The sequence below is a fragment of the Homalodisca vitripennis genome, chromosome 3 (genome assembly GCF_021130785.1).
Source record: "Homalodisca vitripennis isolate AUS2020 chromosome 3, UT_GWSS_2.1, whole genome shotgun sequence".
NCBI lineage: Eukaryota > Metazoa > Arthropoda > Insecta > Hemiptera > Cicadellidae > Homalodisca > Homalodisca vitripennis.
This window is the reverse complement of record NC_060209.1, coordinates 123054721-123072159: the sequence shown is the minus strand read 5'-3', so window position 1 is coordinate 123072159 and position 17439 is coordinate 123054721. Positions and strand designations below refer to the sequence as shown.

At 32.1% G+C, this 17439-nt stretch overlaps 1 protein-coding gene and 1 non-coding gene across 2 annotated transcripts in view; both read right to left on the bottom strand.

Annotated features, from left to right (window-relative positions):
• The window catches only part of LOC124357475 (ankyrin repeat and sterile alpha motif domain-containing protein 1B), a 137593-nt gene that overhangs the window by 79981 nt on the left and 40173 nt on the right, over positions 1-17439 (bottom strand). The gene's annotated exons all lie outside the window — the stretch shown is intronic.
• Positions 3610-3728, bottom strand: LOC124358796. The gene has a single exon (XR_006922079.1). It is a non-coding gene; the product is annotated as a U4atac minor spliceosomal RNA (small nuclear RNA).

Sequence of the window (17439 nt, the reverse complement as noted above, 5' to 3'; positions counted from 1 at the left end):
GACAGCGGACCACCTCAGTCTTGCCGCAGAGAGCCGCTTCGTGGAGAGCGGAGCCCGCAGCTGTCCGCACGTTCACGTCCAGGCCGGCAGTCAGTAAAACCTCCACTACGGCCCTGCACACGATACACAATCTTAAGTTGGTCAACCTCGTGCTCCAGAAGACAGCGGACCACCTCAGTCTTGCCGCAGAGAGCCGCTTCGTGGAGAGCGGAGCCCGCAGCTGTCCGCACGTTCACGTTCAGCAGGCCGACCGTCAGTAGCAATGACGAATTTAAACTATTTAGTTTATTTTGGATACTCAAAATTATTTTTCTTTAACAATATTTACACTACCTGGAAGAACTAAAGTAGACGTACAGAGCTCAAAAAATCGTAACTAGAATTTGAGGAAACAAAAGAGCGCAGTGAGTCAAGAGATGTCTACAATATTGCAAGTGTTAATGAAGTCACTGGGGCAATTCCCTCAAATATCATGGAATGTTGCACAGAAATTCGGTAACCATAGGGTAACTTTGTTTTTGATTCTCCAGAATTTTCATAAAATTAAAATATAAACAAATGCCTCATTGATGAAATTCAGTTCAAACATCAAAGGCAGTTTAAAAGTCAACAGGTTTTAATATTACTTAAATTTGTATTTTGAAACACAAATATTCTTAATTTTCCAAATTTTAATGTGTTCCGGGAAAATTCTCCGTTCTTTCTCTTCCTACAAACCACCCTTGGATTTCAACACATATTTAAAAAAAATATCCAAAATGGTCCAGCCGTTCTCGAGATTAACGCTTAGCAATACATGTAGTGATTTATTTTTATTTGTGAGATATTTGTAACTCATAACACTTAATCTTCAAAATACATTGCTGTAATTTGAAAAAATCCTGAGACATTTACTTAGGATAATGCATTAATTTGAGATAGCGTCTTCCGTTCAAGAGGCTCGCGAACCTTCATCTATAAACCCTGAACTGTGAACAGTTGACCGAGGACTACCGGTCACAAACAAGGAAAACTAGTAAATATCTATTGTTTAGTGGTGTATTGTATTCTATTTACCGATATAACATTCTAAATTATAAGATACTGCATTTTTAATTTTTTCCGTTATTCACGCACTGGTCTGTCGTGCGTGCGTGTTGATTGAATAAAGTAAGAGGAGACAATGCCACTCCAACAATATATTGCTTTAATTATTTCACTTGATTATTCCTGTAGTGTTATTAAACTTCAAGGGGTTTCCAAGTTTGGGGAACAAACCTATTAGAATATAAAATAAGTATTTTGAACCGGTAGACATTACATAATATATTTTGCATATTATTATCCCAGGAAAAATTAATACAATGTACAACCTTAACTGAACACTTTTATTATTTTGAATTGTTATACTACACGTTAAAATGGGTTTGGGCTAAAATTAGTTTTCTCTTCAGTGTTATGCAACAGTCAAGCAACTACGCTAAAACTGTCGTTTGAAAGGACCCAGATACTTTTCGATCAAAGGAAATCTATATATTAAACCTTTTTGACTAATATAGACTAATACATGTCTTAAAGGCCTGTCTTCTTGAATTCCAGGGTTCATATTTAATTTAAGCCTTATCTATTAATAGTAAAAGAGAAGTTGAGATTTATTTTTGTAACCGAAATGGGAATTATGTAATAGAATCCTATTGACAAATAGTGGATACATTTACGCCAGCAAGCTTGATTTCAGATTTGTTTTTCATAAGTGCCTATTCAACATCTTAACCACACATTAGCTAATGTAACAAAACCTTCATTTACAGAGTAAGCGCGATTTTCACAAATTGAATTGTGAACATTATCATCACTGAAACATCATTATTGTTTATTTATTAACATAAATTATTAACTTGTGCACATAATTTAGTGATGGTCGTTATTTAACGTAACAGGATAAACAACAGTGTTGCCGCACGGTAACGTTGTACCCGAAACGGGTTGCGAGAAACTACCTGTTATATCAGCAACAGGATGACAACGAACAATGAGTGACGAGTCTCCCGCAGGCATTATTATTAGTTATTCGTTTCGTTGCCGGCAACGGTAAGCTTGTGCTGGTAACAGTCAAAAGCGGCAGACTCGAAACCCTTCAGCTGTTATGTGAGCAACGGGACTTATAATCGAATAACAGACACGTAATACGTTAACACTCGGTAACACGTTTGGTGTTGGTGTGACCATTAATATTTATTTTAACTGCCGAAAATGTATCTACAGCTCGATTATGGCAGCTTATTTATAAATTTTATAAAGCCCTAGAGTAATGTATATTCTGTTTAATACACAAAATAAATAGTTCACTTTGACTATGTCCATGTTGTGTAAAGTTAATATGCGTGCAATGTTTATACTTATCTTTTATATATATAAAAATGAAACTGTTCGTGTGTAACAGCATCACTCACAAACGGCTGGACGGATTCGCCTAATTTTTTTTTTTAATTTGTTCGTCTTGATCTGTAGAAGGTTATAGGATACTTTTTATCCCTTTCCCGATTCAGGATTCCGCCCCACTGGTTACAGAAATACCCGTAAGAAATGCATTGCAGCAAACATATGTTATTAAGTGAAAGAGTCTTTTCAAATTTGTAATCAGCTGTTATTTGTAAACATATATAATGCGACAAAAAATATATTTATATATAAATTTCTTTACACTTATAGTTTTAAAGCATAGAGTAAGCTTAAGAGAAACGACAAATTTTGTTTAAACTGTTTCTGCAATCATAATATATAAAAATGAATGTTTGTGTGTTTGTCCTTTATAGACTCAGAAACTATTGGACCGATCACTATGAAAATTTGTATTTTTCTATGTAGAAGGTTTATACGCAATGCCCATTGATGTAACTAACCACCAGGCTGTACTGCAAGATATAAAAGTTATCAAAGCGCCTGCACATTATAAACTGCAATTACAACACAGTAGTTACGTATATTAAAATATCCAAACACTATTTGAAGGCAAAGAAATATACGGGCAAAGCTTAAGAGACGCGTGCGAAGCCGCGGGAAACAGCTAGTTAAATTAAGAAACTGAAACTAGTTATGTTTTATTTTTACCACATAACTATTTAATTATTCTATACGTGCTGCAATACCATATTAATAGTTTTTAAAACGTTTTTGCAGTGCTTTATTGCTCCATTAAATTGTGTTTTAAATTTTAATTTATTATAAATTACCATAATGAGAAAGAAATTTGATGAATAATGTGACATTAATTCTAAGTTTAAGAAGAAACATTATACCAAATGATACGTTTAATTGTCTCAAAATAAATTAAAGTAATGAGATTGAGCAGATTTCATTATACAGTCTGAATACACTGTAATACTAACAAAGTACAACAGTTATTAATAGTATATTGTTTTAGTAATGTTTTATAAGCAACACCCACTGGAAAACGTTAAAACAACGTTGCGCAATTAAAAGACAGAATCGCAACTATCAGTCAGTTGCTGAAATAAGACGTTACTGCAGTTGGTAGAATAACGTCGCAACGCGTTGCCGCTACACAAAGACAACATTTCCGTCTCAATCATAATTCTCAAAGATCAATGACCCCCTGTAAAGTAAGGGAGTTCTAAAAATTGCACCTCCGCCCGAAGACGGGATGCGAGTTTTCAAATTGTCTAGTTTCAGCAAACGTACCCTCACTAGACGATCCTCGGGCAGTTCGCTCCCCAGACAAGGATGGTGAAGATTACAAGTTGGCAACGGAAGGTCTATAAACGCAAAACACGTTTGAACTGCGAGAACGAACTAACAAAATTAAAGTTACAATCAATCTATAACGGTCTATTTCCAAAACTAAGTAACATTAATTACAATAGGATGTTTACTATAATTTTTAACGATTATAATGCAAGAAAAAGCTAAAAAATTAATATAATCAATTAATAAAGATTGTACCCAGCTAAATTGGGTGACGCATGCCGCGCGACCTAGCAGACATCGGAGGAACTATGTCGGCAGAGCAAGTTAGACTACGAAGAGTGGCTCGCTCTGAAGAATCGATTGACGAGTACTACTACAACGCTCGTACTCCGCCTTGTACTCCAGCATCAGACTGCCATTCATGCTACTACACAAAGGATCCTTTCTGTTAGCATCAGGAAAGGGATCCTTGCATAGCTATTGCACTGTATGTATGCCTTGTCTCTTTGACTCTAATGATGGGGAATTTCTGTTCTTATAAAATATATACTACAATTATTTTGATTAAATTGGCAAGCAGTTGCAATCCAATCGCAGCTAGTCGTTTAAACAAGTCAGTTACGTATATTTTCATCGTTTTACCGCCTTAACATTGGGTTTGAATCATATGCGTCTACAGGAGGTAATTTATATTTTAACTTACACGCTAGACTACTGTATTATTGTATATCGTTGAATAATACATTTTTACTAACGAACAACATATGTTAATTTGATGTAATTATAAAAACGTATTGCGAATAATTTTAACTTTAAGAGTTGAGATATTTTCAGATTTAGTAGAACATGATTAGAATTTTAAAACGAATTTAATAATCATTGAAATTTGTGTAATCTTGTTTCCAAAAATTAAAATCTAGCGAATATATAAATCTTCTATAAAATTATCTAGAACTAATTCTCCTAAAATGTAAGAATAAGGTTATCGTGGTTGGATAACTTATAAGTTTTAGTTTAAATACATTACATCAAATACAAAATTCGAACAACTTTGGTAAACAGATTTTATTAATATTTTATTACTGTTTTGTATATATATAAATTTTTTCGATAAACATTGAATCACAAAAAGTACTTGCTTCGCCGGGAGTCGAACCCGGATCTATCACTTGACGGGTGAATGTGCTACCATTACACCACAGAGCCCTTACTTTTTGCGATTCAATTATTTGGTATTTGGCCGTATCTGTCACATATGTCTTTAAATAACCAAACTAAAATATGATCGGAAGACCAAATACTTGTCAAACGACTTTTATTTGCATTAATCAAATTTTTATAAAGGGCAATAGCCTAATTTAAATTTTTCAATAAACATTGAATCACAAAAAGTACTTGCTCCGCCGGGACTCTTTTTATTGATTATATATAATCAGTATATTTTTTCCTCACTGTTGTTAAAGCCTACACACAAGTCTGAGAAAAGTCTACAATTTAGACGGAAAATATTGAGCCATTTTTAAGCCTTCGTTTCTTAGATGTAGATGTTCATGAGACTTGCGGCAGTCAAACTAACACAACAGTTATCATATAAGATCAGGACCGTATTTAGACACATAGTCAATTACTTATTGCGGAGGCAAAATACATTTGTATAGCAAACGTCACAACATGCTACAATTTGGAGATACATACCACATCGAGCTATCATTTAGACATACATTTGACCACTGATTCCAAATTAATTCATCACTAATGTTCGGGAGTCGGTCTTGTTATTGTGTGGTCTCCCAGTCATACGCCAGAAACCCGTTTACGTTATAAAATGCATTTGAAGGCAAGAGTTCATAAACCATTGTCCTGTGTCGAGGACGCTGCCTTAGCACTCCATCGGGCTTTGACGTCACGCCAGGGGGGGCTAATTCAGCACATGGACACGGACCGACACTGAATTAGCACCCCCAAGCATTCAACCAAAAGGTTACAGGTTTTCGGAAGTTTTTCATCGTTAATGTTATAAAAATAGAACACTGTTTTTCTATTATAAGAATTGTAATAAATAACATGTCGAATTAGGTTTTTGTTAAATAATGTTTGCAAATATGTGAGAGGGATAACATAATTAACTGTGTTGAATTGTTTCATGTTTCACGCTGTAATATACTGTGAAATGTCACATTGAAATAAACCACATACAACTTCCGTCAGTCTAACTTACTATTGTCAGTAAATACTTATATCCACGCAAAGAAAATAAAATGTGTGTCGTGAGTAAGAACTGTTATACCCATTTGGCATTTTTGTCTTTTTTTTAATAGTCCTTATTAGTTTTATACATATATCCCCCCCCCCCAAAGTTCCAAAGGAACTAGTACATTCCAAGCATTTTGCGAGGTATTAATGTACTGCAAATACCAATGAAAATAGTATTATGTAACTTGCTATACCATAGATGGTAGCAGTGAAGAGTTCAAACCATTTAGTGTATTCTTGATATTATTAATACACTACTAAAAAAATAAACAAAGTTCGATTTTGTAGAGATTAGGAAGCGTCTACAAAGAATCTGTTTTTGTGAAAACACAGATTAGGTTATAAAAGTTTATATTAATCAAGTAGATTTAGCCAAAGACATAAGACGATATAGCTTACAGAAATAAGAAAGCTAGGACTTGATCAGTGCACTGTATCAGGTTTTCAGATGCTTTTTACTTTTCAAGAATGAAAACTAAGGAAAAAACTAAATCTGAGAGTTCGGGTGGCCGCAATACAAGCAGATTTGTATTTTAGAGACTTAATTTAATCGTAAATATAATAGCTGTGATACTGTTGTCACTTATAAGCTACTATCTACGATTGTGTTGACATTTCAGATAAACGATGAAATAATATGTTGCTCAAATATGCCTAATTTTGTTTCAAAATCATCCTAAGACTTAATATCCTACTAATATTATAAATGCGAAAGTTTGAATGTTTGGATATTTGGAGGTTTGTCCTCGAATCACGCTGAAACTGCTATACGGATTGTGCTGAAATTTGGAACAGGTATAGCTTTTGGTCTGAATTAACACTTAGAGTGCTTTTTATCACCCATAACACATTCATTTCACTAAATAAAGTCGAATTCAAATTGAAAAATTAGTTTGTTTACATTCGAATGTTATGATAAGATAATTATAATATTTATGACGTATAATCCAAAGTTAACTGACCCTAAACAGCTGTTGGCGCTTTAAGCTGAAGTTCATCAGTGGCAGAATCATATGTTTACATTTAAATTTTAGAAAATCTTATAAATAACAATAATTCGCAAAATGTGTTGCTAAGCGCAAATCTTGGTAACGGCTGGACCAATTCGGTTAATTCTATTTGTAAAATGTCAGGATTGGTTCCATTGAAATCCGAGGAAGGTTTTTATGAAGAAAAAGTTAAGAAAAGTTACCTGGAATATTTTGAAATTCAGGAAAAATTGTAGATTTTACGTTGCATAATTCAAATTAAACTGGCACTAAACAGATGTTGACAGCTATAGTTCGACAAACTTTCTAAAACATCTGTATACATTTAAATTGTATCTATAATAAGTACACAGTGCTTGATCGGTAGTGTAATGCAGACAGTAAATAAGACACTAATATATCAATTTTACTCCAGATTGCGCCAGTGACGAATTAAAATCATCTAATGCATTAAATACTGTTATAAAACTAACCTTAATGAACAAAGGTATGAATGTTATCACATAAGTTACTTTAAACTGGTGGACTTCCTTGACATTATGATATTACTATTTAATAATGGTCTATGGATAAACAGAGAAATGAATACTAACATACCTCAACGATTCATTCTTTCCCTGACTACAGTCCAAAAAACAAGTGTAACGCAAAACTTTAATAACAATTATTTTGAAATGTTTCAAAACCTTAATAAGGATTTCCCTCTTATACCGAAAGTACCTAGTAAGTAGGTAGGACTTCTCCCTAGGTCGTAATAGGCTTTTCGGTCCTACTTATGTGTGTATTTTCTTCATCAGGACAAGGCAACTTAAATATGTCCACACGATTTTGACCAAAATAGATTTCCGAGAACTAGATAATCGAACGTATATAGTATTTTGTTCGAGGCAAGCTAAACTGTGACGTAGTAGGTAATTTAAACGGTCTTAAGTAAGCACTTTTTAACCGAAGTAGGCATGTCGGTCCTACGTAAGTATTTAATATATACGCTTTTTGACCGAAGTAAGTTTCCGAGACCTGTGTGATCCGAGATTTGTGTTTTCTTCATCGGGATGACAAGGCAGATTCAGCTGTAACGTTATGTATATAATTAATTAGAACCAGAAATGCTCCTACGCGTTCCAAACATGATATAATAATAAGGTTAAACTCTGATACTATTTAGCATGAACTTAAATAATATCTATCTGATGTATGCCTACCTACGTTTTAAAATTTTTATAGGACTCCCATCAAATTACATCATAATTGCTTTTACTAAGTAATATAAGGAATTCGGTACTAAACATTGCGTGCGGAGCCGCGGGTAACAGCCAGTTACAAAATAAATGCTGCGACTGTTGGCATTTTAACAGAACGAAAGTAGATTTTGTAAATATTATGGAAAGTAAAATGTAATTATGATTGTTTTACACAGTTCGTCAAGTATCTGTGCTGTGTTATTTTTATTGTTTTGGGATTGTTTATTGGGTGTCCCCACCAATGGAAAGTCTACTGATAGTCTAGTTAAGGGTTTTCACTGATCATTATCAATGCAAGTTTAATTCAATCGTGAAACCACAATGCTATTTGTATATGAAGCCATAATTAAATTATTTATTGGATAGCTTCACGAAAATGGAGTGTTCCTTTTCTACTTTTAATTATCTGAAATTTAAAAACTTATTTAATTTTGTTTAAACGGATGGTCCAGAACTTGGCGAAGGGATACAACTCTGCGTCAAAATATAAATAGTTTGGTACAAATTATGTTTATACTTGGCAAATATTTCATGTAAGATTAAAATTAGGGTATCCTTTTAATTAAATTGACATTTAAATGTGTATCGAAACCAAATAAATCTATTGTTTTAAATTTAACTTAATAATAACATATAAATTACAGCGGTTTAACTGTTATTTTGAAATGTTAGAAATAATTTTTCAATACGTCTCCCCTTAGAAAATCACTCATAACTATTTACAGTAAAACACTAGATTATAATTTTTTAAACATTCACTATTACGTGTAGTGTGGATCATCTGCACAATGGAACAACTCCATTGGCTCTACACTACCCAAAAACCCGTAGAATGGCACTCTGAAAATATCTTAAGGTTACGCCCATAAGTATTACTATTGCTTACATGTAACATACCCTCTATAGAGTCATGCCTAACTATTCTTCAGAAGGCGAAAGATATAGAAACATGACATTCAAAATATCCCTTCTGGCTTCATCGGGAGAAAGGTAGATTTCACATGATATTGTTAACTTGAAGATGCATTATTAGTTTATGATTTTAAACCTGTGGTCAAAAAATGACAGACAAGACATCTGTAGCCATGGGTGGAATATATTATCCGCAAAGGTTTCTTCTTAACTAGTCCACATCCAATAAAAATATTTGGTTGACTTTTGACAATTTTACCTTTATCATAATTATTCCTCCGGATTATACCGTCGGTTAAGTTAACCATTCGGTATAGACACAACCTTTGATGAACCAATCCGCCTGGTCCTATAATAGATTCAACTCCCTCAAGGAACATGTTCTTTTAACCCCCAGTAACTTACCTTAAAGCACTTACAAATTCAATGATAATAGGATTCATGTGATAGTTTGAATTTGAGTTAAAAGTACCGTAGTGTTTGCTTATTTTCTGGATTTTAACAAAATTTGATTTCGAGGGTGTTTTGTGAATTATACGTGCAATATGTTTAAGGCCTACCTAAGGATAGCATATCTTTTATACTCATGACGTTGTCATCCGTAAAAGCATTGTAGCCAGAATTTTACTGTACGATTGTGCTTGTTTAATATTCTTAATATAGTGAACAGTTAATCTATAGTCACTTTTATTTAGTTTCTTACAGATGTTGTGAATAATTTAAGCCTTATGGTAAATAAAACAGCTTATTGTTGTTAGTTAAGAAGTTTGTTTTTGTCTGTCATTGTTTTTAAAGATGTTAATTGTTTATAACTATTTTACAATGCCTCTTCAATCAATTTTTAATTTATTAGAGAAAATCGTTACTTGGCAACATATCTTAATCTAGTTCATGTACTTTGAACTAAAGAACTCGGATCTGAGCACCATTAGCATAAGATACTCCGGAGCTAAAGTTTATTCAATTTTATATTGTGAGCTACTCGCTGAGAACCTCAATGTCGTGCCTGTTTTGTTACAGTAAATCTATGTGTATGTAATTTTACATAATTTTGGTGTCGTTATATTTGTGAAGAATTCTATTAAAAATGTAATTCTTGTAACACATTAGTAAAACTCCAGGTTTTAAAGATAATTCATAGTTAAAATACTTTAATGGCCGCTATTTTCAATGTATTAAAGATAATATTATAAATTTTTTTGCAACTGGCCATCACTCCGGAATCATTGTACAAAGATTTGGTAGGATTTAATTTATTAGTTTTTAAGATACAAACTGTTTAATATAAAACACTACAGAGGGTAAACTAAGCACCGGAGATCCATGTTAATTCATGTATGAATAAGTTTTCTTGATCTGAGGAATATTGCTTTTGAAAATATTTATTAATAAGTGTTTTAACATGGTCGCTACAACGATGTCGCTAACTTGCACGATATCCATAAGATTACATACAACCATAACAAGACTTACAGTACGGTATAAATAACTTGTTGGATTTCACAAGTCTCTGAATTGAAAAAAAATGTCATTTGCTTTACCTAGCTAGTGATTTTCTTTTAGTTTACCTGGGCAAAATGTACAACTTCTTCATCAAAACTTTCACATCAAAAGATTGTTTGTTATGTCTGATTCAGTACAACGATCCATAAGATCGGGAAACAATGATAGATCAACTATGGCACAAAAATATTAAGATCTGAGTAATTTACAAAGGCCACAATGCCCATAAATATACACTTTTTAAAAATATGATTTTGATCGTGGACACAAAGCAAACCAACATAGGTGTCAAAAGTATAATTAACTCGATCCATAAGTGCTCATAACAAGCAAAGCTTGCGATATTGAATGCGAATAAAGAACTAGTACATAATAAAAATAATATCTCTTACGATTTATATTAGACTTCAAAACTTATACATATATATATATATATATATATATATATATATATATATATATATATATATTGTATGTATCTCTTTATTCTACTTCGCTGAAAAGTGCATTTCGTTTTGAATTCAGTACCCGTATCTTAGTTATGATTTTTTGTCTTTGTTTAGTAAATAGTTTACACCTTTGAATGCTAACACAATGTGTTTCATAATTGATAAGACAGTGCCACGTGTTTATCAGTTTATCACAAATGTAGATTGTTGAATTTCCTGTAAAAGCTGGACTGACCACGTGACTATGACGGTGTCAAGGCAGCTGTAACATGTCATGGCACGGGCCGCTACACAAAAACTCAATCCACCACCAGAATCGATCACACTCTGCATTTCCTGCCGCAAATGGACACAAAAGTCCTTATCAGTGACAGGATATTAAAATAGCGCTGGTCTGCTTGCATTAATCATGTAGTTACTTATAGTGGGTTACTCTGTTGGGTTATTGTACAGTTAAACCTTTGAAGAGTAGGTACTAATGTAAAGGTGACTCTGTAATTGAACCTAACAGATACTAACGTAACTTACTTAAAACTGCCAAAGAATATGAAATAAAGAAATAATTAATATCCTGAATAATAACACACTAATCTTTGTGTGCGCTTAAAACTAATAAATGACTATTCACGCTACCCGCACTGTTTTTAGAAAATAAAAAAAAACTAAGAAATCAATAAATAGTAATCGAGTTTTATATTTCTGTAGACAACACTCGTGTTCAAAGTCGTCACATTGAATGATTAACACTTAATTTCTTGCAAGCGTATTATAAAATCAAGCAAATTCGTGGTCGCGGCCAACACCACTCATAATGTGATCGGCAGCTGTTGTCCAAAGTGGCAAAAAAGTAATACCAACCAAGCGCAATTAACGGTATTTTACTGTTTTTGACAGCAAATACCTTAATATGAAATCTAGAATAGCGTATATTATACGGTGCAAAGACATTTATCAAGTAAAACAGCTAACTACCTCAACGTAAAAAAATACTCCCTCAAGAGTAAAACAAATTCCTACTGACACAACCTTGGTGTTAATAGAAATGATCTCCGGGAGTTGCGTGTCCCAGATTAGGAAAACTATGCGCAAGAATGTTCACAAAAGTCGCTTAAAATGTAATGGTTTTCTCTGTCGTTGGCAACAATTCCGGCGAGTACGCTGTTTACACTGACTTTGGACTCCCGCGTCCCACGTTCGGAGCAGTTACATCCGGTAAAATTGTAAAAATGTATACAAGTAACAGTTTTATCATACTTTTCCTGGACTGACTGGTAGAACCTAGCCTATTTTTCACAGACAATTGTATTTATAAATAATATACTCTACTTTTAGCTCACCGTATTAGGAAAATATCAATTCCAGATGGATTTATAATTAATAATAAATGGTAATAAGGGGAAAGGAACTTGCTTTGAAAACAGCCAACAGACTATATCTATAAATGGTGTTGACAGTGACCGATTACCTGTTACTTACGGAGTTGTACAAGGAAGCACGCTACGACCAATCCTATTTTTTAATATATAGAGTGTAACAAAACTCTCTACACAAACTGTAGCATACTGTTCCATGGACCAACAGGCTAAAAGTTAAATGCAGCCAATGGTCTATCTCTTTTCGTTAACCACCTGCCTGTGTGTATGCCTTTTTTAGTTTTTATTTTATATTTAAGAAACTAGTAACGTTATGCAACTCAAATTTAAACGTCAACATTAAAGGTACGAAATTATTTCTGTTTGCAGACGGCACGGCCTTGGTATCCACCGGCTGCAAGTGTGACGAAGCATGCCGGCAAGTTTCCTACAATCTCACAAACATTAAATCCTGGTTCGATCACAATACATTAACGGTAAATATTTGTAAAAATAAATATTAGCCAATATTTTAGAGACGATTTTGGTCAATTTGATCGAACTTTGAAAATCCACTACTGTTTCTTGCCGGAGGCTTTGAAGTGTGACTGCGAAAATTTCGAACGTGTAAATCAGTTCATCCGGAAGTGGTTTTGGGTTGGAAATTAAACTACAATGCATAGATTTATTACCTGAAGAACAAGTAAAGAAATATTTTTACAGGTTGTCCTTCGCTACTCTGAGAAGTTCTCTCTCGGCAACGCAGAACAACAGTTTACTGCTCGTACTGTACAACAATACTGTATACTGGTGTGTGATAGTGCCTCTCGCTCTCCACTGAGGCTCTCGAGGTCATGCAGTTTTGTTATTGTAAACAATGAAACATTATGGACAAAATGTTCCAAATTATACAACTACTACAAAAAGAACAGAACTGTGTCATATCGACATTTAAAAGCTTAAAAACTGGGTAATAAAACAAGTGTTACGCTCAATTAAGAAATTTGGAGAATTTAAGATCAAGAATGAAAACAAACAATTACAAGATGGCAGAAAAACTTTATAAACTAAAACAATTTTAAAATTGAATAATTGTTTAATGAAATCAAATGTGGTTTGTAAAGCCTTTGGCGAAGAAAAACAACATGAATTTATTAAACAGGAAACACATGCAGGAATATCTATATTGTGTTATTTTAGCATACAAGAGAAATACGAAAAATATTAAGAGAACTTAGAACAGATTATCCCAAATTTGAATTTTTAAAGATTTTGTGATCCAAACAGTATACATGTTTATAATTAAATTAAAGAATCTTCAAATAAACATAATATGTATCATTTTAAAATAAAAATGCTTGAATCTCAAATAATTTATGAACTATCAAGACTAAATTAATTAACTACATTAACTCAATAAATATAATAATATTAGCAATAAAATTATGAAATAACTATATTCTTTATACATGTAACATCATACAATTCTCTTTTATATTTATTTTAATAAACTTTACAATAAGATATAAATGATGTTTTCTACTCTATATATGGAATTCAATCTTAAAAGTTTTGTTTTTCAACTCATATTTATATAAATGTCCGGTTATTTTCTCATTATTCAAATATTTTAAGTTACAAGTTATGTATTATTAATTCTATAAATTATAAAGATATCTCTAGATTGTAACAATGTATTATCTTAATTATCTTCTATTTATTATTTAATAATTTGTTAATGTTTTATTAAATCGTGTATATATATCAGCATTATTTAAATTTATTATTCAAATCGACCGATTTTATTTAAATAATCTAAAATATAAGAATTTTCCTTATTTTGAATCGTATCAAAGCTACCTACTTGAATTGAATCTTCTAAAATATTAGATTTTATTTAACTCTTTATATTAATATGAAAATGTTTAAATTTTATTTTCTAAGATAATTCCTGTATCGTCTTTTTTTAACACAATGCTAATTTTTTCATACTTATTTTTACTGTTGGTAATTATAACTTTTAATAGAAGTCACATTTAGATATTCTTTTTAACCTTCAAATAAACATCTCTTAGAATTATCCACATGTTCACAGATCACAAAAACTTTATTATCCAAAAAATACAATTCCATGTGTTATACAAAGCACGTGTGGAAATACAAGAAGGTGTATCTTGAAAATTTGTTAAGAATACATTTTAGATCTCAATCCACAAGAATTTGTTAAAATAACACTATTCAATTCGTCTTTGAACTTTCCTATAACTTTCTTATGTTTACTGCTGATACATGATTTTTGATACTCACGCGCACCTACATTTTCTTTTATAATTTCATATGGATCATGTTTATTTTCAACAAACTAACTGCCTTTGTAACAAAGGTTCAAATATGGATAACATTAATTAATTAATTATATATAAAAACTTATAAACCAATATATTTGTTTGTTAAATTTAAGTTTTTTGTAAATGTGTGATGCTATACAATGTTCATCAAATATTTTAAGGCATTTACAGTTTGTTTGTTTAACTTCACGCTAGCTAGAATTCTCATATTAGAATTAAAATCTATACAATCTTTCATTTATGAGTTCTAACCAAATGCAAAAGATAGAAAGAAGTTTCAAACTCATTCCTTGTTCTAGATAACAATTCTCGAATGAATGTCATGTTTGTTTCATTAAGAAGAATAATGTAAATTTTTTTTATATATTCTAAATCGAGTGGTTTACCTTTATGGAGTTCGTGTAAATTTTTTAGACATTCTAGACCGACTTCAAAAATATATCCATAAGATTCACATAATTAATGAGTACTTTGTAAAACCGATACTCACGGGTTTCATTGTTTTAGATTAATTAGAGAGTAACACAGCTAGTTAAAATTAAACAAAAATAAAACCACGTGTTTAACAAACAAATCAGACCACGTGGTTTTTAATTTAGAGAGCCAAGGAGAGGACTTTTAAACTTGAAGTCTTTTTAACTTTTAAAGTCACATTGTAACGCTATAATAAAATAAAGAAATATATTTAGGTCGAAATAATTTCTCCATTTTAATTCAGGGAAGTGTGTAATTCGTGTAAACAGCCTCTATATCTAATATGTTATAAATGTCAAATATTTAACTAAGCCATTTGTAACAAAACGTGCGTCAGTTCTTTGTCTAAAATTTATTTAGAGTCCAAATTAAAAAAAAACATTTATCCAAACACGTAAAATAACATATAAACATATAAAAATTAGATCTTTAAACTCCAAAAGCTATTTTACGTCATTAATTTTTCACCTATCCATTTTTAAGTTAAAAATTAAAATTCGGTATCATAACATTTCTTCTAAAAACATGTTTATATCAAAGGAGAAAGTAAAAATCAAAGTAGATTTAGTAAAAACAAAATTCTGAATAGTAAAGGCACATAAAGCACGCGGTCGTGCCCGCGGTGGCTCGGGGGTGTGGGGGGGGGGTGAGAGGGTTGGGGTAGTTTTATTGTGGCCGATGACTACTACTAGTTGACATCAGTTTCTATTCTGATTGCATCAGTTTCAGTTAGTACCGACTTTGTTATTTATTAGTGGCCACATGATTGCCACGCTGCACAATGCAAGGCCACACAATCATTGCCAATTATAATTTTCATTTTGGTCACACTCATCTTTGTCCTTTCAAATTTCATCTAATTGGGGTTTGTCGATTTCCCACAATTTCATCAAAACTGTTAGGGAAAGATCACCCCGTATGTACTAATCATCGTAACCAACACATTACGATGACGAAATTAGAAGAGAATCCATTCCACATGTTTGTCTTACCCAGCCCGACCTTTTCATCGAAGTGAACATGTTATTGAAAGTTGAATACGCTTTAGAATCTGTACAACATTTAGCTTAAAATATTTATATCAGAGAGAAATGTTAATAGAATGATCTCCAGCTTCTTTTGTCGCTTCAACAACACCAACCCCTCCTCCCTTGCCATAATTATAGAAGGCTATTCTTCCTTTACCAATGCTTCCGAAAATTCCTTTTTATTTTAAGTACTATATTGGCTTGTACGTTTTTGCGTCCGGTATCACGTGAGAAGCCGTAGTCTACGCATCACTAGATTACACTGTGCAAATTTGTAATATTTCTAATTGATTTCATACTAAATTATAAAGTACTGCGAAGCAAGCATAATTTACGTAAGTTGTATTAGAAGATGTGATCTTTCTCAATGGGGCCTAGAATTTTATAACTGTTTAGCAATACTGAAATTAGAATTAGATTTTTGAAAAAACTTACTTCTGGGCCAATCATACCTGAGCCAAACTATTTAAATGACAACAAAATAATAAAATGTTTGGAAGATGCTCACGAAATTATTTGAGAGTTATTAAAATACGTTTGTCCCTCCACCTAAAATGGTTAGAGGGGGGGGGGTAAGGTTAGGGGTAACACAAATTATCATGTAATGAAACAGAATGCAACATGTTGTACGGAAATATCTTTACTGTCCTAAAACAAATTTTAATTTTGAATTAAAAAAATAAAAGGCCCACCTAAGAAAGGTTTACAACCCTTTATGAATATTTTAATATCAAATTACGTTGAGTGGTAACCACTTCAAGAAGTATTTCTTTTACATTTCAATAATAATGGTTTGTAAAATACGTTTGTATTGTTCAACCAAAAATGTAAAACTATAAACTTGTTGGCCGACCTGGTACCAATAGTAAAGGTACCAATTTTAATATTTGTGTTAATTGTAATTTAAGGATTAGTATTTTTATACGTTATGGCTATGTTTGAAACATTGTAAGATGTTAATTAACAATAAAGTATTCTATTTAATTTTATTTTACAATGTCATAATTATTTTTTTTAATGTCGCTTTTTTGAGGTCGCTGAATTTGATCATGCCAAGAATTCCATCTGTGTTTATAGCGCGTTTTATAATAGATAACTTTAGTCTATTATATTGGAATTAATATTGGAATTGCTATTTATAAATGCTCAATTGCCTAAACCACACATTTAAAACATTAAAAAAAGTTAAAGAAACAAAGTACA